This window comes from Pan troglodytes, chromosome X (assembly GCF_028858775.2).
Source record: "Pan troglodytes isolate AG18354 chromosome X, NHGRI_mPanTro3-v2.0_pri, whole genome shotgun sequence".
NCBI lineage: Eukaryota > Metazoa > Chordata > Mammalia > Primates > Hominidae > Pan > Pan troglodytes.
In genome coordinates this window covers 90,963,194-90,989,776 of record NC_072421.2, presented here as the reverse complement: position 1 = coordinate 90,989,776, position 26,583 = coordinate 90,963,194, and the positions used below count along the sequence as shown (strand labels likewise).

General features: G+C 36.2%; 1 pseudogene; it reads left to right on the top strand.

Moving 5' to 3' along the window:
- The first annotated feature begins 17,485 nt into the window (after positions 1-17,485).
- LOC107972659 (5'-nucleotidase domain-containing protein 1-like) lies at positions 17,486-18,852 on the top strand (annotated as a pseudogene).
- Positions 18,853-26,583: the final 7,731 nt, after the last annotated feature.

Genomic DNA, 26,583 nt, shown 5'->3' with positions numbered 1-26,583 from the left:
TGTTACACTTTCAACACACATCAATTAATGACAGCTATAAATACATTTTATGTGTTTAATAGCCCCATGTAGCTAGTGGCCCTCATATTTTATAACATAGGTTCAGAATTATTTATGATTGTTCTTTATACAGCCCAAAGGCTCTGGATGTTAGCCAAAGGTACAATGTACCTTGTACTGTATAGTATTTTTAATACATTGTTAAGCTTTGTCTTTACTTATTTTATAGATATACTTCTCCTAGTTCTGTCCTTGACAGATACTTTGATACAGTTTATTAATTCTGTGTGCTGAGTCTTGATAATCCTTCTTATTTAAATTCTAATTTTACCATCTTGTACTTGCCACCCTTTTATTTACTTAGAATTTACTGGGATGAATGCCAATAGCTGCCTAATTCCACTTTCTTCAATACTTTCCCTTTCTACAGTATTTTTTTTCATAGTATTTTCATCGGGATTCTTTAAGCCTTACCTAAAAATTAGCTTTCCTAAGGTATTTATGATATTCTGTTCCTTGGTGCACACACATTCACTTATCAAGCAGTCAAGATTAAATAATATTTCACAATTCCCATATCCTCAGCTTCATCTAAATTGACTTTATTCAGATTGTTCTAAGAAGCATTTTTGTGCATTTATAATACAATCAGAGAAAAGTAAGATGAAGTAACAGACAGAAATTTTTCTTCCTTCAAGTTGAAAGTATTTCCAAAGGCCTATGTATTTTGATAAAATTAGATTAATGTCAATAGGATATCAGGAACTATTTCAAAGACTATACTGATATTAATATGAGGTCAATCAAGCATGTCATATTGTTGCATTAAAAAGACAACAAATGGAAAATGCATAGCACATATTGTTTCCTAATAACTTCTCAATATATATTTGTCCCTCTCTCCTTCTCCCATCTTGATATAATTATGTCATTTGAATAGACTTGGCAGCAAAGAGCGCTAGTTAAAATTGTGAGCTTTGGAGTCAGAAAGTCTTGGGTTCTTAGCTCTGCTACTCGCTAGTTGCATGACTTTGAGCAAGTACCTTTATTTCTCTGAGTATTTCATTATTTATGTATAAATGAGGAATGATAAATTTAAATCATCTCACTGGTTGTTGAAAAGATTAAGTAAAATAAGTAATGCTTGAACATAATTGGCACTCAATAAAATTATTTATTAATGTTTTTATTATTAATAATAACCATAGTGCTTCAAGGTAAATTCAATAAAGTCAGTCTACATATATTTGTCATTATTAATGCAATTTAAGGAATAAAAAATTTTTACTTAAGTATCTAAAACTGTGTTGAGTATAAAACCAATAATTTTAATCACTCTGTAATTTTTTAAACATTAATAAACCAAATATCTTTTTCAAGAATTTAGGAAAATAACAACAAAATGAACCAACAAAAGTAGGAACAAGTTATTTCAGATAAAAAAAATAGTTACAATCTTATAAAATTGATACATAAACCAAAAGCAATTGTTGTTTCTGTAAAAATAAATTCACCCTTCACTGATTGATATGGTTTTGCTATGTCCCCACCCAAATTTCATCTTGAATTGCAGCTCCCAAAATCCCCATGTGTCATGGGAGGGGCCCAGTGGGAGGTAATTGAATCAGGGGTTGGGTTTTTCCCGTGCTGTTCTCATGAGAGTGAACAAGGCTCATGAGGTCAGATAGTTTTATAAAGGGCAGTTCCCCTGCACACGCTTTCTTGCCAGCTGCCATCTAAGATGCGCCTTTGCTTCTCCTTCACCATGTGCCACAATTGTGAGGCCTCCCTAGCCATGTGGAACTGTGAGTTCATTAAAACTTTTTCCTTTATAAATTATCCAGTCTTGGGCATGTCTTTATTAGCATTTTGAGAATGAACTCATACAGTAAATTGGTACCAGGTAGTGGGGCACTGCTGTAAAGATACCCAAAAATGTGGAAGAGACTTTGGAACTGGGTAACAGGCAGAGATTGGAGCAGTTTGGAGGGATCGAAGGAAGACAGGAAAATGTGGAAAAGTATGGAACTTCCTAGAGACTGTTGAATGGCTTTTAACTAAATTCTGATAGTGATATGGACAATAAAGTCCAGGCTGAGGTGGTCTCAGATGGAGATGAGGAACTTGTTGGGAACTGGAGTGAAGGTGACTCTTGTTGTGCTACAGCAAAAAGCCTAGTGGCATTTTGCACCTGTGCCAGAGATCTGTGAAACTTTGAACTTGAGAGAGATTATTTAGGGTATCTGGCAGAAGCAATTTCTAAGCAGTAAAGCATTCAAGAGGAAGCAAAGAATAAAAGTTTGGAAAAATTGCAGCCTGATGATGCAATAGAAAAGAAAGACCCATTTTCTGAGGAGAAATTCAAGCCTGCTGTAGAAACTTGCGTAAGTAACTGGGAACTGAATGTTAATCCCTAAGACAATGGGGAGAATGTCTCCAGGGCATTTCAGAGACCTTTGGAGCAGCCTCTCCCATCACAGGCCCAGACGCCTAGGAGGAAAAAATGGTTTCCCGGGGAGGGCTCAGGGTCCCCCTGCTGTGGGCAGGCTAGGTACTTGGTGCCCTGAATCCCAACCACTCCAGCCATGGCTAAAAGAGGCCAACGTACAACTTAGGCCATGGCTTCAGAGCATGAAGCCCCAAGCCTTGGCAGCTTCCACATGGTGTTGAGGCTGCAGGTGCCCAGAAGACAAGAACTGAGGTTTGGGAACCTCTGCCTAGATTTCAGAGAGTGAATGGAAATGTCTGGATGTCCAGGCAAAAGTTTCCTGCAGGAGTGGAGCTCTCATGGAGAACCTCTGGTAGGGCAGTGTAGAAGGGAAATGTGGGGTGGGAGCCCCCACAAAGAGTCGCCACTGGGGCAGTGCCTAGTGGAGCTTTGAGAAGAAGGCCACCAACTTCCAGACCCAAGAATGGTAGATCCACTGACCACTTGCACTGTTTTCCTGAAAAATCTGCTGACACTCAATGCCAGCCCATGAAATTATCTAGGAGGGGGCCTGTGCCCTGCAACAACACATGGATGGAGCTGCCCAAGGCTGCAGGAGCCCACCTCTTGCAGCAGCATGACCTGGATGTGAGATATGGAGTAAAGTGAGATCATTTTGGAGCTTTGAGATTTGACTTCCCTGCTGGATTTTGGAATTGCTTGGAGCCTTTAGCTCCTTTTGTTTTGGCCAATTTCTCCCATTTGGAATGAGTGTATTTACCATGCTTGTACCCATTTGTAACTAGAAAGTAACTATCTTGCTTTTGAATGTACAGGCTCATAGGCAGAAGGAACTTTACTTGTCTCAGGTGAGACTTTGGACTATGGGCTTTTGAGTTAATACTGAAATGAGTTAAGAATTTGGGGTGCATTTGGGAAGGCATGATTGGTTTTGAAATATGAAGATATGAGATATGAGATTTGGGATGGGCCAGGGATGGAATGATATGATTTGGCTGTGTCCCCACCCAAATCTCATCTTAAATTGTAGCTTCCATAATCCTCATATGTCATGGGAAGGACCTGGTAGGAGGTAATTGCATCATGGGGATGGGTTTTTCCCAGGATGTTCTCATGATGGTGAGTAAGTCTCAGGATATCTGATGGTTTTATAAAGGGTAGTTTCCCTAAACACACTCTCTTGCCTGCTGCCATTTAAGATGTGCCTTTCTCCTCTTTCACCTTCTGCCATGATTGTGAGGCCTCCCCAGCCAAGTGGAACTGTGAGTTTATTAAAGCTCTTTCCTTTATAAATTACCCAGTTTCAGGTATGCCTTTAATAACAACATGAGAATGGACTAATACACTGATCTAACTCAGAAAAATAATAAAATAATACTTAAGCAAATTTAGAAATGAGAAACTGCATATGAAGAATTTAAAAACCAAGAGACTACAATATAAAATTCTATATCAAGAAATTTACAAATCTTAATTAACTAAAATTTAAAAAATAAATTGCATCAAAAAATCCATGCAATGAGAGGTAAAAATAATAAAATGCAAATTGGCTGAAAATGTGGAAGAATATAAGATTATAAAATTTTACCTGGCAAAAGAAAATAGAAGCAATGATTTTCCAATTGACTTCAAGGAATAGAAACTTTCAAGGAATAGAAAATTACTGTTATTTTACCTGTTCCAGAGCACAGAAAAAAAAAATGAAAGCCCCTAATTTATGTCACCAGGTGTATTAGGCCATATTTTGTTTTGCTATAAAGAAATGCCTGAAACTGTGTTATTTATAATAAAAAAGAGGTTTAATTGGCTCATGGTTCTGCAGGGTATATAGCAAGTGTGATGCCAGCATCTGCTTCTGGTGAGGGCCTTCATAAGCTTACAATCATGGCTGAATGTGAATGGGGAGTAGAGAGTCACATGGCAAGAGCAGGAACAAAAGAGAGAGTGTAAAGATGCCACATACTTTGAAACAACCAGATCTCATGAAACGTCAAAGTGAGAATTCAGTCATCACCAAGGGAATGATGCTAAGCCATTCTTAAGGGATCTTTTCCCATGATCAAAACACCTCCCACCAGGCCCCGTCTTCAACACTGGGGATTACATTTCACTGTGAGATTTGGAAGGGACAAATATTCATACCATATTGTTCCACCTCTGGCCACCTGTATCTCATGTTCTTCTCACATTGCAGGATACAATTATCTCCTGCCAATTTCTACCTCCTCCTCCCATCTTAAATCATTCCAGCATCATGTTTAAAGTCCTAATCTCATATGGGACTCATCTTCTTCCACCTATGGACCTGTATAATCAAAACAAGTTATTTACTCCCAAGGTACAATCATGGTACAGGCATTGGGTAAACTTTAGCATTTCAGAAGAAATTGACCAAAAAAGGGACTATGGGCCCCACACAATTCTGAAACGCAGCACAGCAGACACTAAACATTAATGCTTAAAAATAATTATTGACTCCATGTCCTATATCCTGGGCACACTGATGCAAGAGGTAGGCTCCAATGGCCTTGGGCAGCTCCATCCCTGTGGCTCTTCCACACTGACTTTGCAAGTTGCTGGTATATCTGCCATTCTGAGGTCTGGAGGGTGGCAGCCCCATTCCCACAGTTCCACCAGGCAGTGCCCTGGTGTGGACCCTGCATAGGGCCTCCAACCCCACATTTCCCCTCTGCACTTCCCTAGTTGAGTCTCTCTGTGAAGGCTCCATCCCTGTGGCAGGATTCTTCCTGGATAAACAGGCTTTCTTATACATTCTCTGAAATATAGGGGGAAGCTGCCAAGCCCCTTTCATGCTTGTATTCTGTTTGCCTGCAGATTTAACACCACATAGAAACTACCAAGGCTAACAGCGTCTTGCACTTTCTAGAGTGACAGCCCAAGCTGTTCCTAGGGCTCTTTGAGCCACAGATAGAGCTAGAGTAGCTGAAATGCAGGGAGTGGTGTCTTGAGGCTGAGCAGAGAAGTAGCACCCTGGGCTTGGCCCCTGAAATCATTTGTTCCTCTTTGTCCTCTGGGCCTATGATGAGAATGGTGGCCTAGTAGATCTCTGAAATGCCTCAAGGCCTTTTTCTCCTTAGCTTGGGTATCACCACTTGGCTCCCTTTTAGTCATGTTAATATTATGAAAGGTTCATAGCCCTTTTAAATTCTTCCACTTAAAATTGAATTTCCTTCTCTACGACATGTCCAGGTTGTGAATTTTCCCAATTTTTATGCTCTGCTTCCCTTTTAAATATAAGTTCCAATGTTAAGTCATTTATTTGCTCTCATATCTGATGAAAGGTTATTAGAAGCAGCCATGCCACTCTTGCATGTCTTGCTGTTTAGAAATTTCTTTTACCAGATACCCTAAGTCATCACCCTTACGTTAAACCTTACACAAAGCTGTAGGATGTGAACAAAATGCAGCCAAGCTCTTTGCTAGATGTAACCTAGGTAAACTTTACTTGAATTCCCCAAAAGTTCCTTATCTTCATCTCAGACCTCATCATCCTGACCTTCAGTGTCCATATTTCTATCAACATTTTTGTCACAACCACTTAACAAGACCCTAAGCAGTTTCAAAGTTGCCCTTCTCTTCCTGTCTTCTAGGCTTTTTGAACTCTTCCAACCTCTGCTCTTTACCCATTTCCAAACTGCTTCCACATTTTCAGGTATCTTTATAGCAACACCTCACTCCTTGTTACCAATTATCTGCATTAGGCCATTTTTGTATTGCTATTAAGAAATACCTGAGACTGAGTAATTTACAAAGAGTAGAGGTTTAAATGGTTCAAGGTTCTGCAGGCTTTACAGGAAGCATGGTGCCAGCATCTGCTCAGTTTCTGGAGAGGCCTCAGGAAGCTCTTAATCATGGCAGAAGATGAAGGGGGAGCAAATTAATCACATGGTGAGAGCAGGAACAAGAGACAGAAGGGAGATGCACCACCCGTTTTTACAGACCCAGATCTTGTGTGAACTCGTAATGAGAACTCACTCATTACCAAAAAAAAAAAAAAAAAAAAAAAACTGGTGCTAAGCCATTCATGAGGGATCTACCCCCATGATCTAAACACCTCTCACCAGTCCCCACCTCCAACACTGGGGATTACATTTTAACATAAAATTTAGAGGTGACAAACATCCAAGCCAAGCTAGTAGCACTATGGCACTAGACCATTTTAAGGAGAGCAGACAAAAATGAACTCAGGACCACTCGCAGTAGCTGACTTTAGATGTCAAAACTACTTTTTGAATGTAATAACTCAATACTGCAAAATATAAGTTTCTTCAATTTGATTCATAAATTGAACTTCAGTGCAAATCAGACAACTAGTGGGATTTTTGTTCAGAACTTGCTAAATTAATCCTAGATTTTACTTGAAAGAAAAATTGTGTAAGATTAGTCATTTAAAATTAATTGGAATAATGAGGACATAGGTCTTGCCCTAGCAGTTATATAACATAATGTAAATGTACAACAGTTACAGTATTCGGGTACTAAAAGAGGAATAAACATATACATCAATGGAATAAAAGGGAAACAAAAAACAAGGTTAATTCCCATAGCAAATAATAAAATTGACATTTCAAATTAGTAATGAAAGGATGTATTTTTCAATATATATTTTAAACATAATTAGCTATTTGAAAATAAATTAGTTAAAACTCTTAACTTTGAAATAAGAATACATTTCAGGACATTTAGGCTTTCAATGTATAAGCAAAACTTGTAAACAAAAATGTATGGGAATGTTTTAGTTTTACCTACAAGAAGGCATTTCTAAGTGTGATGTGAAATTCAGAAGCTTTAAAGTAAAAAACAAACATTTGAGAATATAAAATTATATTTTCTTTCACAAAAATGTAAGTATACCTGTATACACATGTATATATACACATATATTTATACACATACTATATATATTGTATGTGTATGTGTATAATAGTGTTAAAAGAAATGACAAGCCAGGAAAATAATTCCAACATATAGGCCACATGAAGGGTTAATATCCTTGCTATATAAAAATTGATCACATGGAAATTTCCTCTTAAGCTAAAATTCTATGGTGGTTGTTGAATTTTCTGATTGTACCATTATACTGCATCCTAAACTGCTGGAGAATATGTGAAGTCTGAGAAAAATCCCTGGGGTAATTATGTCCTGGCCATTATTTCTCTTCCTCCACCAAAAAAAAAAAAAAAAAAAAAATGATACTCTACCTTGGACTTTATGCTGTATTCATTTACTTTGCATGCCATTTACTTATACTTTATCTCCTTAGTTTCACAGAGTCAACCTTAAAGAGTGTTTTTGCCTATTAAAACAAAACAATTAACGCAGGGCTGCAAATTTAGCTTTACTGCTAACAGGGAGTAATAGGTTATAATCACTGCATCATTCTGGCAGTAAGATTTTAAGTCACAGGTATATATAAGACTAGTTATTAACTTATTTTACAGGAATATTTTAATCAGAAAACTCCTTTTTTTCAGAACAAGTTTATAAAAGCATAATTCAGCATTCAAAACTATTCTGAGATTCTGCATCCCAGCCTCTGAGAACCTGGTTCTTTCTATTTACCAATAGGAAAATATTGCTAATCCCATTAAGTACACCATGCTAATGTAAGGAACTTCAGAATTTTTCCTCTCCTCTTATATATGAACAGTTTTCAACATTAATCTTTTAAAGATAACTCCGTTTATTTTCCATTTTTAGTATCTGAAACCCAGAAGTGATTTTTAATGGTTAGAATTTAAGCTCCTAGGAGGAAATAATATCAATAAAATTGACATTATTGGGAATGCTGTCTTTGGACAGATGACAATACCTGTTTGTACAATATATACTGCTTAGTGCATCTGCCATTAATAGGGCCTTGCTTTGAATTAACAGCAGTTTATAACTTTGAATTCACTTTGTATAAAATAGATGATCATTATCAGTATTCAGGAAAGGGAAAATCCAATCATGAAAGGATTCATTACAGGTGAGAATTCTAAGAACTTGAGACTGAAATAAGATAATATTGCCTATGAATACAACCTCTTACTGTAAGCTTAGGGTAATTTACTAATTTGGCATTTCGAAGTAAAAGTACAACATCCATTTCTTATGTTAACAGACATATTTTTGCCTTATTGCTAGCCTCATCATATACAGGCATTAAAATACATTAATATTATTTAAAAAATGGAATATTACATAAGTAAGTTTAAATGCATTAAAAATATAATTCATTAAACCATCTACTAGTATTAATGAACTTACAAGGTAGGCTATTTCTTTTAAATATAATTCTTATGTGTGTAATATAAAAATTTGTAACAGAGCAGAATACATAAAAAGCTATATTTCTTTGTATGACATATATGGTACGATTTGCCATATAAGGTACGATTGCTGAGTTAATTATTTTACTTAATAGCTAACTGGATCCAAATAAACAGTAAACCTATAAAAGAAAATTTCCAGTGAATTTATGCAAGAAGTAGAAGAACATGAACATTTCTGTATAAGAATATTTATTTATTTTTATTTATCTACATCTGCATCTATTGTTATACCAACAGTGGACCAGGCACTGTAGTAACAGTTCTATTTGCATTATTCCATTTAATTTTTTTATTTTTATTTTTATTTCTTTTTGAGACAAAGTCTTACTCTGTCACCCAGGCTGGAGTGCAGTGGCACGATCTTGGCTCACTGCAACCTCCGCCTCCTGTGGTCAAGTGATTCTCCTGCCTCAGCCTCCTGAGTAGCTGAGATTATAGGCGTGCACCACCACTCCTGGCTAATTTTTGTATTTTTTCATAGAGACGGGGTTTCACCATGTTGGTCAGGCTGGTCTCGAATTCCTGACCTCGTGATCCACCCGCCTTGGCCTCCCAAAGTGCTGGGATTACAGGTGTGAGCCACTGTGCCCAGCCTCCTTTTAATTTTTCCTACAATGATTTGAGTGGAAATTAGAACCCAGAGATGACTTCAAAGCACAGGCATTTTGTCATTATACATGCAACCACTTTTTAAATTCAGCAAGCATATAAGGGCCTTAATATACTTGGTACAGCTTGAAATCTGAGAGAAAATCTGAGCAATGTTGCAAAAAGAACTTTCCTCCAGTTTGACTTTGGGAAACAAACGCAGAAAAGTGCATGCTTTATGTTTAAAATGAGTGAAATATGAATGCACAGTTTTATACTATCAATGTCATTCCACTTTTAATTCAATTTGATTTTTATCTCAGCCTAAATGGAATACAAGATTAAATCACAGATTTCAATTTTCCACTTTTACCTCAAGAGGCAAGTTTTGGCAAGTCTAAGGTTTAGGTTTGTACATTTTACCACTTCGTAGAACATCTATCAAAGTGGACAGACCTTGTTTCTTTATTTCTAAATCTCTTCATATTGAGAAACATTTGAACTGCTAAATATTTAAATCTCTATTAAATCGTTCTGAAATTAAAAATACATGATTTATAAGTAGCCCAAACAAGTGATAAGAAACTAATTTGCTTTGATTTCTTAACATCATAATTTCTTGACGTCATTGCAGGTACTAAGTTAGCCCTTTTCTATCAGGTGAAGCTACATATAAAATTATTGTGCTTGGTCAATATTTACTTAACTAGTGAGCATTTTCAGTCCCATAAAACAGAGAAATATGGCATGCCATTTTTTAAAATAGAGAAAATAATTGTGCACAATAAAAATAACTTTACACAACCACTGTTTTTGTTTCATATCAATCTTTTTCTATCTATACATATTTATGTTTCCATAATTTTCATCATACATACCATTATTACCAGCATTATTCTATCTTTAAATAAATTATAGCTTGGATAAAATAAAACTGGCTATTCTTTTAAAACTTAAAAAAACTTTTATTATTTATCTACTCTTTATATATATATATATACACATACATATATATATATATATTTATAGAAGCTACATGTTATTGAATGCTACTATATCCGAGGAACTGTGTTCAGGATTGGCTACATAATTTTTATGGCTCAGTGCCAAAGGAAAATGTGGGGTTGCTTACTCAAAACAACAGAGAAAGGAGGGGGTCGAGCAAAATGGAGGAATACAAGGCTCCACTAATCATCCCCGCGACAAGCATACCAATTTAACAACTATCTACATACAATTAAAAGCACCTTTGTAAGAACAAAAATGCAGTGAACACTCACAGTACCTGGCTGTAATATCATATTACTGAAAAAGGCACTAAAGGGGTTTAAAAAAAGGCTTGAACCCCTGGCGCCATTCATCCCCCATCCCCCATTACCAGCGGCACGCTGTGAAGAGCATCTCCGGGTGCTGGGGGAGCGAGATCACAGCAATTATTAGACAAGGAACTCAGTGCTGTCCTATTAGAGCAGAAAGGAAAGCCAAACCAAATTCAGCTGATGCCTACCCACAGAAAAGGCATTTAAACCAGTCCCAGCCAGAGGGCAATCACTGATCCCAGTGGTCAGAATTTGACTTCCTGTAAGAATCACCCCCACGTGTTACAGGGCCCTGGGGACCCAAATAAACTTAAAAGGCAGTTAAAGTCACAAGAACCGCAACACCTAGGCGAAATCTAGGGCTGAACTGGGCCCAGAGACAGTGGATTGGGAGGGCAAGTGACATACTGAGACACCAGCTGGGGCATCCAGGGGAGTATTGGCATAATTCTTCCCCTAACCCCAGGCTGCATAGCTCCTGGCTCCAAAAGAGGCCCTTTCTTTCAGTTTGAGTAGACAAGAGGGAAGACTGAGGAAGACTTTGTCTTGCATCTTGGATGCCAGCTCAGCCACAGCAGAATAGGGCACTGCTCAGAGTTGCGAGGACCCCTTTTCAGGCCCTAGCTCCTATACATTTCTATTCACACCCTGGGCCAGAAAGAAACATGATGCCTTGAAGCAAAGGACCCAGTCCTGGCAGGATTCATCACCTGCTAACTGAAGAACACTTGGGCCCTAAATAACCAGCAGCAATACCCACGTACTATGTTGAGGGCTGTAGGTGAGACTCAGAATTGCTAGCTTCAGATGAGACTCATCCTAGCTGTGGTGGCTATTGGATGAGAATCCATAAGTTTCAGAAAAGTAGAAGGAAAACTAACGAGGACTTTGTTTTGTACCTTAGGTACCAGCTCAGCCACAGGTGGGTAGAGCACCAAGTGGGCTCTTGGGTTCTTCAATTCCAGGATTTGGCTCTTTAGACAGCATTTCTGGACATTTCCTGGGCCACAGGGGACCCAATCCTCTGAAGGGTTACTCATAGGCCAGACAGCATTCACTTCACCACAAGCTGACTGAAGAGCCCTTGGGCTTTAAGGAATCATTGGTGGTAGTAGTCTGACAGTACTAACCATGGGCCTGAGGTGGCAGTGGCCATGAAATGAGGCTCCTCTGCCTTTAAAAAAAAAAAAGGAGGAAAGAGTGAGAAAGACTGTGTCTTATGATTTGAGTGTTAGCTCAGCTCCAGTACAATAGAATGCCATGTAAATATCTAAGGTTTTTGACTGTAGTCTCTTGCTCTCAGATGGCTCCTCTGGACCCACCCACGGCCTAGGAAAACTCACTACTCTGAAGGAAAGGACATTGGTCTGGGTGGCTTTCGCACCTGTTGATTCTAAAGCCTCAGTGCTTTGAGTAAACTTAGGTGGTACCAAGGAAGTGGTTAGGCGAGACTCATTGCTTTGCTGGCTTCAGGTCTGACCTAGCACAGTCCTGTGGGTGGTGACAGCAGGGATGCTTGTGTCACTTCATCTCCAGCTCCAGGTGGCTCAGAAAAGAGAGCGACAGAAAGACTCCCTTTGTATTGGAGAAAGTAAGGGAAAAGAACAAGAGTCTGACTTGTTATCCAGAGAATTCTTCCAGACCTTCTACCTCTATGGGTCTGTAAGAACAACAGCATTACTAGGTTTGGGCTCCCCCTAAAAACAGATATAGCCTAGATACAACATTCAAGGTTCTTTGAATATCTGGAAAGCCTTCACAAGAAGGACAGGTACAAACAAGCCCAGAATATTAACATTACAATAAATACATAAATCTTCAATGCCCAGACACACACAAAAAACAATATACAAGTATCAAAACAATCCAGGGAAACATAACCTCAACAAATGAACTAAATAAGGCACCAGGGATAAATTCTGGGGAAACGTAGATATGTCAAATTTCAGACAGAGAATTCAAAGTAGCCGACTTGAGGAAACTCAAAGAAATTCATGATAACACATAAAATGAATTGAGAATTTTTTCAGATAAATTTAACAAGCAGATTGAAATAATTAAAAAGAGTCAAGCAGAAATTCTGGAGTTAAAAAATGCAGTTGGCATACTGCAGGTTGCATCAGAGGCTTTTAAAAAAATTTTTGCTTTAATTTCTGGGATACATGTGCAGAACGTACAGGGTTGTTACATAGGTATACATGTGCCATTGCGATTTGCTTTACCTATCTACCTGTCATCTAGGTTTTAAGCCCCGCATGCATTAGGTATTTGTCCTAATCTTCTCCCTCCTCTTGCCTCTCATCCCCTGACAGGCCCCGGTGTGCGATGCTCCCCTCCCTGTGTCCATGTGTTCTCATTGTTCAACTCCTACTTATGAGGGAGAACATGCAGTGTTTGGTTTTCTGTTCCTGTGTTAGTTTGCTGAGAATGATGGTTTCCAGCTTCACCCATGTCCCTGCAAAATGCTTGAACTCATTCCTTTTTATGACTGCATAGTATTCTGTGGTGTATATGTGCCACATTTTCTTTATCCAGTCTATCATTGATGGGCATTTGGGTTGATTGTAAGTCTTTGCTATTGTAAATAGTAGGGCAATAAATATACGTGTGCATGTGTCTTTATAGTAGAATGATTTATAATCCTTTGGATATATATCCAGTAATAGGATTGCTGGGTCAAATGGTATTTCTGGTTCTAGATCTTTGAGGAATCACCACGCTGTCTTCCACAATGGTTGAACTAATTTACTTTCCCACCAACAGTGTAAAAGCATTCCTATTTCTCCACAGCCTCACCAGCATCTGTTGTTCCCTGACTTTTTTTTTTTTTTTTTTTTTGAGGGGGGTGATGGAGTCTCTGTTGCCTGGCTAGAGTGCAGTGGCATGATTTCGGCTCACTGCAACCTCCACCTCCTGGGTTCAAGCGATTCTCCTGCCTCAGCCTCCCGAGTAGCTGGGACTACAGGCACGTGCCACCACGCCCAGCTAATTTTTGTATTTTTAATAGAGACAGGGTTTTACCATGTTGGCCAGGATGTTCTCGATCTCTTGACCTTGTGATCCACCCTCCTCGGCCTCCCAAAGTGCTGGGATTATAGGCGTGAGCCACCACACCCGGCCTTCCTGACTTTTTAATGATTGCCATTCTAACTGGTGTGACATGGTATCTCATTGTGGTTTTGATTTGCTTTTCTCTAATGACCAGTGATGATGAGCTTTTTTTCATATGTTTGTTGGCCGCATAAATGTCTTGTTTTGAAAAGTGTCGGTTCGTATCCTTCACCCACCTTTTAATGGGGTTGTTTGTTTTTTTTCTTGTAAATTTGTTCAAGTTTCTTGTAGATTCTGGATATTAGACCTTTGTCAGATGGGTAGCTTGCAAAATTTTTCTCCCATTCTGTAGGTTTCCTATTTATTCTGATAATAGTTTCTTTTGCTGTGCAGAAGCTCTTTAGTTTGATTAGATCACATTTGTCAATTTTGGCTTTTGTTGCCATTGCTTTTGGTGTTTTAGTCGTGAAGTCTTTGTCCACGCCAGTGTCCTGAATGGTATTGCCCAGGTTTTCTTCTAGGGTTTTTGTGGTTTTGGGTTTTACATTTAAGTCTTTAATCCATCTTGGGCTAATTTTTGTATAAGGTGTAAGGAAAGGGTCCGAATTCAGTTTTCTGCATATGGCTAGCCAGTTTTCCCAGCACCATTTATTAAATAAAGAATTTTTTCCCCATTGCTTGTTCTTGTCAGGTTTCTCGAAGTCCAGATGGTTGTATATGCGTAGTGTTATTTCTGAGGTCCATCGGAGGCTTTTAATAGCAAAATTGTGAAGAGAAGAATTAGTGAGCATGAAGACAGGCAATTTGGTAATAGTCAGAGGAGACAAGAAAAAAAAAAGAACAAAAAACAGTGAGGCACACCAGGGAGATCTGGAAAAGGTCCTCCAAAGGGCAAATCTATGAGTTATTGGCCTTAAAGGTGAGGCACAAAAAGAGATAGAAGTAGAAAGTTTATTCAAAATGATAAAAGCAGAGACCTTTCCAAACCTAGAGAAAGTTACTAATATTCAAGTACAAGAAGGTAATGGCACACCATGCAGATTTAACCCAAAGACGACTTCCTCAAGGCATGTAATAACAAAACTCCAAAGGTCAAGTATAGAGAAAGGATTCTAAAAGAAGCATGAGAAAAAAAAAATAACACACAATAGTGCATCAATATGTCTGGCAGCAGATCTTTTTAGTAGAAACCTTACAGGCTATGAGAGAGTGGCATGACATATTGAAAATGCTGAAGGAAAAACTTTCACCCCAGAGTAGTATATCTGGTGAAATTATTCTTCAAACATTAAAGAGAAATAAAGACTTTCCCAGACAAACAAAACTGAGGCATTTTTATCAACACAAGATATGTCCTACAAGTAATACTAAACGGAGTACATCATTCAGGAAGAAAATAATGTTAATGAGCAATAAGAAATCATTTGAAGGTAAAAGATCACTGGTAATAGAAGGTACACAGAAAAACTCAAAATATAACACCATCAGTGTGGTGGGTAAACTACTGTTAAGTAGAAAGATTAAATAATGAACCAATAAAAAATAATAACTTCAACAACTTTTCAAGACACAGTAGCACAATAAGGTATAAATTGTAACAACAAAAGTTATAAAGTGACAGGACGAAGTTAAGACATAGAGTGTTTATTAATTTTATTTTTGTTTGTTTTTTGTTTATTCATGCAAAAAGTGTTAGGTTATTTTCACCTTAAAATAATGGTTTATAAGATATTAATAGCAAGGCTCCTGGTATCATCAAACCAAGAAAATACAATAAATACATCAAAAATAAAAAGGAAGAAATTAAATCATATCACCAGAGAAAATAACCTTCACTAAAAGGAAGGCAGGAAAGAAGCAAAAAATAAAGAGAAGACCACAAAACAAGCAGAAAGCAAATAATAAAGTGGCAGGGTAAGTTCTTACTTTTCAATAATATCATTGAATGCAAATGAACACAGAATGGCTGAATAGATAAAAAATAGCAAGACCCAATGATTTATTGCCTACAAGAAACGTACGTCACCTATAAAAAAACAGAGATTGAAAATTTAAAATATGGAAATAGATATTCCATGTCATTGGAAACCAAAAAAGGGCTGCAGTAGCTAAACTTGTGTCAGACAAAACAGATTTCAAGACAAAAACTATAAAAATAAAGAAGGACACTATATAATTGTAAAGGTATCAATGCAGCAAGAATATATAACAATTTTAAATATATGTGTACCTAATATTGGAGCACACAGATATACACAGCAAATATTATTAGAGCTAAAGAGAGAGATAGACTCCAATCTCTGGAGTCTTCAATAGCTGGACACTTCAACACCCCACTTTCACCAATAGACAGATCATCCTGACAGAAAATCAACAGGAAAACATGGAATTTAATCATCATTATAGACCAAATAAATCAATAGATATTTACAGAACATTTCATCCAATGAATGCAGAATACACATTCTTTTTCTCAGCACACAGATTATTCTTAAGGATAGACCATATGTTAGGTCATAAAACAAGTGTGAAAACATTCAAAATATTGAAATAATATCAAGCATCTTCTCTGACCACATTGGAATAGAACCAAAAATCAGTTAGAAGAGAAATTTTGGAAACTATACAAATACATGGAAATTGAACAATATGCTCCTGGGATGACCAGGGGGTCAATAAAAAAATAAGAAAAAACTTAAAAATTATTGATACAGATGATAATGGAAAGAAAACATACCAAAACCTATGATATACAGCAAAAGCAGTACTAAGAGGGAAGTTTATAGCTATAAGTGCCTACATCAAACACGAAGGAAAACATCAAATAAAAAATGTAATGATGCATGTTAAAGAATTAGAAAAGCAAGAGCAAACCAAACCCAAAATTAATAGTGCAAAAGAAATAATAAGTGGAGAAATAAAATTGAAATTATAAATAACAATACAAGAGATCAATAAAACAAGAAGTTGCTTGTTTGAAATTTAAACAAAATTGACAAACATTTACCCAGACTAAGAGAGAGGATACAAATAAGTAAAATAAGAAACGAAAAAGAAGACATTACGACTGGTACTGAAGAAATTCAAAGGATCATTAATGGCTACTGTAAGCAACTATGTGCCAATAAATTGGAAAATCTAGAAAAATGGACAACTTCTTAGACCCAAACACACTACCAAGACTGAATCAGGAAGAAATCCAAAACCTGAACAGACCAATAACAAGTAATGAGATTGAAGCCATGCTAAAAAGTCTTTCAGTAAAAAATAAATAAATAAATAAATAAATAAATAAATAAATAAATAAAAGTTAAAAAAAATCTGGGACCCAATGGCTTCAATGCTGAATTCTATCAAACATTTAAAGAATAAATAGCAATTTTACTTTAACTATTCTGAAAAATAGAGGAGGAGAGAATATTTCCAAACTCATCTGCGAGGCTGGTATTGCCCTTATAACAAAACCAGGCAAAGACACGTGAATAAAAGAAAACTACAGGCTAATATCTCTGACAAATAATGAAGCAAAAATCCTAAAGAAAATATTAGGAAACCAAATTCAAAAATACATTACAAAGATCATTCATCATGACCAAGTGGGATTTATCCATGTGATGCAATATATACGTCATTTTAACAGAATGAAGGACAAAAGTCATAGGATTGATTGGCAGTGTCCCACCTGTCTTCTCCTCAGACCCTGCCAGGTTGAGACACTCCCCATTTCTCCCCACGCAGCCATGGTTCAGCTGTTTTTCCTAGCCACCAGTGACTCTGTCAGCTTAAACTCGGACTACAGTCTGTGTCACTACAACCTGCCCCAAAGCACCCTGCTCATTTACAATAGCTTTGCCCAGTTTCTAGTTTAGGAGAAAGGGTATGATAAGGAAATGCTCAATGTGACCCCAGAGGATTGGTCTTTCTGTTTCAAGGGTTTGGCATTGGAGTTAGATGATGAGAATTTCATTAAATTTGCAGATAATGGCACTCTTCTCAGTGTAAGCCATGGCAACAATATGCTGACTCCAGAGGTGCCGGCAGAGGCATATGGCAAGAAGGAGTGGAAGCAGTTCTTGTTGGACACTGGAATGGCTTGCCACTCAGGAAGGTACTGTTTCATGATAACTACTTTGACTTTCCAGTAACTCTTTAATGTGCCAGAGTGGTGGACTATTTAACAAAACCAAACAATGGTCAAAAACCCTTTTATTTTTGGAAGGATTTATTTGCTGGTATTCAACACAATTACAAAATGTCAGCTTTTAAGGAAAACTGTGGTATATATTTTCCAGAAATAAAAAGAGATCCAGGCAGATATTTGCACAGTTGTCCTGAATCTGTTAAAAAAAAAAAGAAAGAAAGAAAAAAATGGCTTCAACAGCTAAAGAATACTGGGAAAACGATTGTGTTAATTACCAGTTCTCGCCGTGATTATGGTAGGTTTCTCTGAGAATATGTCATTGAGAATGATTTTGAAGACCTTTTTGACATTGTGATTACAAATGTGTTGAAGCTTGTTTTCTTCTTTCATTTACTAAGTCAGAGGCCTTTCCAGAGACTCGAGAATAATGAAGAGCAGCAGGCACTGCCATCTCTGTAAGCCTGGCTGGTACTCCCAAGAGAATGCTGTCCACCCCTATAAAGTTCTGAAGAAAATGACTTGCAAACCTGAGCCCAAGGTTGTTTATTTTGGTGACAGCATGCATTCAGATGTTTTCCTGGCTCATCACTGTAATGGGAGACAGTCCTCATCCTGGAGAAACTGAGAGGGGATGAAGGCATGAGGTGTCAGAGGCCTGAGGATTGAGGGCCTCTAGGAAAGGAAAGAAAATATAAGGGACCAAAGGAAAAGTCTTTAAATAGTTCATCTAAAAAATTGGGCTCTTTATTGATACTGAGAAATACAGAATACTCCTTGGTTTATACATGGTCGTGTAAAAGAATCAGTATTTAGAGCACTATTGCAATCCCACGTATTGAAACAATTGCAGAATTGCCTCTGAACTACTAACTTATAAGATTCTCTTCAAGCAATTTGAAAGCACCTGGCTACTATTCAAACCTTCCATTGGTCTTATCAAATGATGAGACACTGATAATCAACTAAGTTATCTATGGAAAAATGAAGAACAATATATGCAGTAAAAAAAGTTAGTTTTCAAAAAATACTGTAAAAGGCTTTATAAGAACAAGTTTTTAATGAAAATTCACCAATAAGTTGATATTTGTCCACAGATCTCCTTTCTATATAAATCATCTTGATGTTTAACAACTTTTATTATGTTAAAATCTCTGTGTCTTAGAACTTAAGCAACCTTATTGGTATTTTCTATACCAAGAGTTTTGAGATTAGAATTCACCTGAGGAGATACACACACACGAGAGAGAGAGAGAGAGAGAGAGAAAGATACACACACACACACATTTACACAGATGCCTAGTCCAGTCATTCTCAAAGTATGGTCCACAGACCAATAGCATAGCATTACCTGAGAACTTGATAATGCAAATTTGCGGGCCTCACCCTCCCAAACCTACTGAATCAGAAGCTCTGAGAGTGAGGCCTACCAATCTGTGGTTTAACAAGCTCTTCAGGTGATTCTGATTCACACTACAGTTTTAGAACCACTGATTAGACTACATCCTCCAGGGACTGGTTTAATTGATTTGGGTAAATATAGCTGAGCATTGATATCTCTTATATGTCCCAGGAAAGTGCATCCAGAATTGACAGCAACTCGTCTATACCAATTCCTTCAAGTAATAGCCAAGAACACTGAATCCAGTGAGATTAAGTAATTTTTCCAAGAAATTAAGTTTTATGCTATTCCTGTGTTTTCCAAAACAAGAAAATAGACCTGATTTCTTCTGAGATCATTCAGCCAGCACAGAACAGTGATAGTCTAGAAGTCAACTATCTCAACCTCCATTGTTACCCATTAGGTTTTTTCCCCTCTAATAATGTTAAAGGCTATTTAAAGTTTACAATATAGGTTTCTGGTTACTCTTTATGCTGCAATTTCACTCTACCTATCATGGGCAGTATCAGAAAACACACTGGTAACCATCATTATTTTACTTGAATTGTAGTATGTAATTTAACATATTGATTCCTGCAATGGAAAGAAAAAAATTTTGTTAAAATTTGTAAATGTTCAGATAAATCACAGCTATACTGTGAGATGAATATCTCAGGGTCAGTGAAAAATTAGTAAAATATTTCCCTCAAAGTTGGTAGATTTATGTGATAGCTACTAATAAGCATATGGTGATATACTTGGAACTTATTTCCAGAATGTCATTGCAATATTATAGTGATCATACACAATTAATTTGGGATTAAATGAAAGATGCTATCTCAAGTACACTTTAAATAATTGATTTATTTAAAAAATAAAGCTTTTTTTTTCTTAAAAAAATCCTGTAAGATTATTTTAGTTGATGCTGAAAAAGCATTTGGTAAAATTCAACATTCCCTAATGATTAAAAAATGACAAAACATCAATTTAGAAGAAACATGCCACAACGTAATAAAAGTCATATATGAAAGACCCACACATAGTATCATACTGAATGGAGAGAAACTGAAAATGTTTCCTCTAAGATCTGGAAAATGAAAAGAATGCCTAATTTCCCAACTGTTATTCTACATAATACTTGATATGTTTTGGCTGTGTCCCCACCCAAATCTCATCTTGAATGGTAGTTTCTATAATCCCCACATGTCTTGGTAGGGACCCGGTGGGAAGTAAGTGAATCATGGGGGTGAATCTTTCCTGTGCTGTTTTCATGATAGTGAATAAGTGTCGGGAGATCTGACGGTTTTATAAAGGGCAATTCCCCTGCACATGCTCTCTTGCCTGCCACCATGCAAGACATGCCTTTGCTCCTCCTTCACCTTCCACTATGTGAGGCCACCCCAGCCATGTGGAACTGTGAGTCCATTAAACATCTTTTTCTTTATAAATTACCCAGTCTCAGGTATGTCTTTATTAGCAGCATTTAGAACAGACTAATATAGCAAATTGGTACCAGTAGAGTGAGGTGTAAAGCTGTTGTAAAGATACCCAAAAATGTGGAAGTGACTTTAGAACTGGGTAACAGGCAGAGGTTGGAACAGTTTGGAGGGCAGAAGAAGACAGGAAAATATGAAAAATTTTGGAACTTCTTAGAAACTTGTTGAATCACGTTGACCAAAATTATGATAATGATATGGACAATAAGTCCAGGTTGAGGTGGTCTCAGATGAAGATGAGAAAGTTGCTGGGAAATGGAGCAGAGGTTACTCTTGTTAAGCTTTAGGAAAAAAACAAAAACAAAAAACTGGTGGCATTTTGCCCCTGCCCTAGAGATCTGTGGAACTTTATACTTGAGAAAGATGGTTTGGAATTGGAACTTATGTTTAAAAGGGAAGCGGAGCGTAGAAGTTTGGAAAATTTGCAGCCTGACAATGTGATAGAAAAGAAAACCCATTTTCTGAGGAGAAATTTAAGCAAGCTGCAGAAATTTGCACAAGTAACGAGGAGCCAAATGTTAATTAACAAGACAATGAAGAAAATGTCTCCAGGGCATGCTAGAGATCTTCACAGCATACAAAAAGGTGCTCAACATCATTGATTATCAGAGAAATGCAAATAAAAACTACAATGAGAAATTATCTCACCCCAGTTAAAATAGCTTATATCCAAAAGTCAAGTAATAACAAATGCTGCTGAGAATGTGGAGAAAAGGGAACTCTTGTACACTGTTGGTAAGAATGTAAATTATTTAAATATCATTAATTCCCACCTTGTTTGAATCAGCCTTCACTAAAATTAAAAATTAAAACCAAAGTCATAGAGATTTAATAAAAGAAACCATCATTATATGTGAAGATTATGAGAATAGAATAAACTGAACTAATCATTAGACTAGAAAACATTTATCAGTTAGATACTTTAAAGAAAGGAATAATATAAGCATAAGCCAGTGAAGGAATATAAGTCTTCTCCTGTATGTATACCTTTTCTTTATTTAATAAACTTGGTTACTTTGCTTAACAAAGAATGTGTCTGCATTCTACTCTAACTTAATAACAGTGCAATAAGCAAGAACTGATATTTCATTGTGATAGTGAATTTGAGTATATAATTACTTGTTTGTTGTCCATATTTATTCCCCCCCCACACACCTTTTTGATTGATATAAGAGGCTTCGTAATCACTTACCACTAATTTGGAAGATTGCAAAAAAAATGTTACCAGAATCTGGCATAGCCTTACTTTTCATTACTTCTTGAAGGCATTGCTAAGGATTCTTTCTTTTCTGCTAGGTTCATGGGTGTTATTTGTAAGGAATAAAGACTTTTATAGATATGACATTCCACATCATAAATAAAAAATCACAGGAAATTACAAAGAAGTAACTCAAAATCGCTCTAAAATACTACCACCTGGAAATATCCATTATTAGTATTTGGATACATGAAGTCTTTGTGAAGATTTTTTTAATTTTTCTTTTTATATATTTACGGGGCACAAGTGCAATTTTGTTACATCAATATATTGTATAGTGGTGAGGTCTAGGCTTTTAGTATAACCATCACTGCATACTGTACATTGTACCCATTAGGTAATTTCTCATTCCTTACTACTCTCCCACCCTCCCATCTTTCCAAGTTTCCAATGTCTATTATTTCACTCTCTATTGTCCTTGTGTACACATTATTTAGATCCTGCTTATAAGTGAGAACATGCAATATTTGACATTCTGTTTCTGAGTTATTTCACTTAAAATAATGGCTTCCAGTTCCATTCATGTTACTCAAAAATACATAATTTTATTATTTTTTACAGCTGAGTAGTACTCCATGGTACTACTCAGGTATACAAACACACACACACACACACACACACACACACACACACAGCCCACATTTTCTTTATCCAATTAATCCATTAATAGACACGTAGTTTGATTCCATATCTTTGCTACTGTAAATAGTGTTGTGACAAATATCCAAGTGCAGGTACTTTTTGATATGATTATTTATTTTCCTTTTTCTTTCAGGTAGATACCCAGCAGTAGAATTGCTAGACTGAATGGTATTTCTATTTTTAGTTTTTGAAAAATCTCCATATTGTTTTTGAAAGTTTCTGCAAATTTAAATTCCCTCCAACCAGGCATAAGCATTTCCTTTTCTCTGCATCTTCACCAACAATACCAGTTGGTTTTTGACTTTTTAATAACAGCCATTCTGACTGGTATAAGATGGTATCTCACTGTGGTTTGAATTTGCATTTATAGGATAAATAGTAATGTTAAGGATTTTTTGATGTTTTTTGGTCACTTGTATGACTTCTTTTGAAAAATGTCTGTTTATATCCTTTGCCCACCTTTTAGTGGGTTTTTTCTTGAGTTGTTTGAGTTCCTTGAAGATACTAGATATTACTCTTTTGTCGGATGCATAGTTTGCAAATATTTTCTCCTATTCTGTAGGTTGTCTTTTCACTCTGTTTTCACTCTGTTAATTTTTTCTTTTGCTATGCAGAGAATATTTATTTTCAATAAGTTTCATTTGTCTGTTTTTGGTATTGTTGCATTTGCTCTTGAAGACTTAGTCATAAATTTTTTGCCTAGGCCAATGTCCAAAATAGTTTTTTTCTTAGGTTTACTTCTAGAATTTTTCGTTTCAGGTCTTAATTTAAGTCTTTAGTCCATTTTAATTTTTGTATATATTGAAAAATAGGGGTTTAGTTTTATTCTTCTGCATGTGGCTACCCAATTATGCCAGCAACATTTATTGAAGAGGGTGTCCTTTCCCCAGTGTTTGTTTTTGTCAACTTTGTCAAAGAACAGTATGCTGCAGGTATGTGGCTTTATTTTTGGATTCTCTATTCTTTTCCATTAAGCTATGTGTCTATTTTTATATCAGTACCATACAGTTCTGGTTATTCTAGCCTTGTAGTATAATTTGAAGTCAGGTAATGTGATGTGCCCAGCTTTGTTCTTTTTTGCTTAGGATTGCTTTGGATTTTTGGTTCAATATGAATTTTAGGATTGTGTTTTCTAATTCTGTGAAAACCGACAGTGGTTTAATAAAAATTGTGTTGAATCTATAGATTGTTTTTGGCAGTATGGTCATTTTAATGACATTGATTCTTCTGATCCACGAGCATGGAACGTTTCTTTCATTTGTTTGTGTCATCTATTATTTCTTTCTTCAGTGTTTTGTAGTTTCCTTTGTAGAAATATTTTACCTCCTTAGTTAAATGAATTCCTAACTTTTTAAGCTGTAGCTATTATAAATGGGATTGAGCTCTTGACTGTTTCTAAGCTTGGCCTTTATTGGTGTATAGAAATGCCACTGATTTGCGTACATTGCTTTTGTATCCTGATACTTTTTTGAATTCATTTCCCAAATATAGGAAGGAGTCTTTTGGAAGAGTCTTTAGGGTTATCTATGTATAAGATCATGTCACTGGTGAATAGAGATAATTTGACTTCTTGTTTTCTAATTTGGATGCCTTTTCTTTCTTTCTCTTTCCTAATTGATCTGGCTAGGATTTCCATTACTATGTTGAATAGGAGTGGTAAGAGTGGACATCTTTGTTTCATCTTAATCCAGTTCTTTAGGGGAATGCTTTCAACTTTTCCAGGTTCAGTATGATGTTGGCTATGGGTTTGTCATATATGCCTTTTATTATTTTGAGGTGTGTTACTTCTATGCCTACTTTGTTTAGGGTTTTTATCATGAAGTTATGCTAAGTTTTGTCAAATGCTTTTCTGTATCTATTGAGATATTCATATTGTTTTGTTTTTAAATCTGTTTATGTGGTGAATCGCATTTATTGATTTGCATATGCTGAGCCATCCTTGCATCCCTGATATAAGTTCCACTTGACTATGGTGTATTATCTTTTTGATGTGCTATTCAATTCAGTTTGTTAGTATTTTGTTGAGAATTTTTGTATGTATGTTCATCAGGGACATTGGTCTGTAGTTTTGTTGTTGTTGTGTTCTTGCCTGGCTTTGGTATTAGGTTGTTACTGGCTTCATAGAATGAGTTAGAGAGGATTCCTTCCTCCTTGATTTTTTGGAACAGTTTCAGTAGGATTGGTACCAGTTCTTCTTTGTATGTCTGGTAGAATTCAGCTGTGAATCTGTCGGGTACTGGATATTTTTTCCCCCTTGGGAGATTTCTAAATTACCGATTCAATTTCATTACTCATTATTGGTCTGTTCAGGATTTCTATTTCTTTTGGGTGTCTTTCATAAACATTTAAAAATAAGCCATGGACAGAAGGTTTCTTGTGATTCAACTCTGCTGTCTTCAATGAAATTGTCAAAGAGTTGACAATTAGATGGTACTGAATGGACACAGACAAATTTAGTTTCTTTCCCCATTTTAAAAGAATATTTGAAATTTGTCTAAGTAACAGCAAACATCTAGATAAGAAATAATTAGACACTTACAGCAATTTCATGTCATGTAGGCAATATACCTGAATGTGTATTTACAGTCTGCTTTGCATCTGATTCTGTAGAAACACCCAGATAAATGTATCTGTGGAAAGATAGCATCCTTGAAGATAGCACATGCTTTCCTGATATTTCTATAATATTAAACTAACAACTTACCCTGGTGAAATTCAATTGTGATACATATTCAGAGAAGAGACTTTTGACTTTCAACAAGATAATAACAAATAATAACATTACATGTTGTTTTATAATTTATTCTTCATTAATTTATAAAATTGTACATACAATGTCCCATAGAGGGACTGCTTAGTCTAAAAATAACTCCATGAATCTAATAAATTTTTGAAAACATCTTGGTTATTTTGTTCTTACTTCCAAGAAACAATGGACAATATAATTTATTCTTAATAAAGCTGTGATTCAGCTCTTAAATATGTATATAACTGATTTCTTACAGATTAAATGCTTAGAAACAAAAAAAGGAAACATAATAATGGAAAAGTTCTCAACTATCCTTCCACAATATTTAGGCACTTTACGCATAATGTCTGTCATCAATGTAAAGTTCAAGCTATCCCCAAGGAAAACTGAGCATTCATTTGGTAAGGAACATGCTCACTTACAAGACATGTCTTCTAAAAGTGAAGAAGGAAGAACACAATGATCCTTTGCATTCTACCTATGGGCTTCATGTAAATATGCCAAGTCTAATGCTGGTAGAAATTATATTAAAGCAAGTTCAAATTATAACAAGGAAACATTTTCTGTCACTGAAGGAAAAGCAGTCTCAATCTGTTTCTACTATTGTACAATATACTTAATAATACTATCTCCTTGTAAGATTGTGTGCATTAAATGAGATAATCTACACATCATACTTAGAACAGCAGAACTCAGCACATAATATGCAATATTTAAATATTAGCTATCACTACCCATCCCTATACAAATAGACTGGTATATTTTTGTTTGTATAAATTTAAGAGGTGCAGGTGCAATTTTATTATGTGTATATATAGTATAACGGTGAAGTCTTGGCTTTTAGTATATCCATCATCTGAATAATGTACACCATACCCATTAAGTAATTTTTTAAAAATTATGTTAGAACTCTAACTAGTGAGGTGCTTTCTTATTAATGGAATGGAGAAATAAAATTACATTTTGTACTCATACTCTTATTTTCAAGTTGCCAACTAAATGACCTGTACAGTGCCTTTGTTGATTCTAAAGGTTATTTCTTTTCTCTTTGTGGAATCCAAGTTTCACTTTCTGGAAGATTTTATGATACCAACATCCAAAGTGTGCACAAGACTTTACTAAAGAATAGCAAGAAAAGGCCTTCTTTAACTCAATGTCTTGGCATAGAATGCCT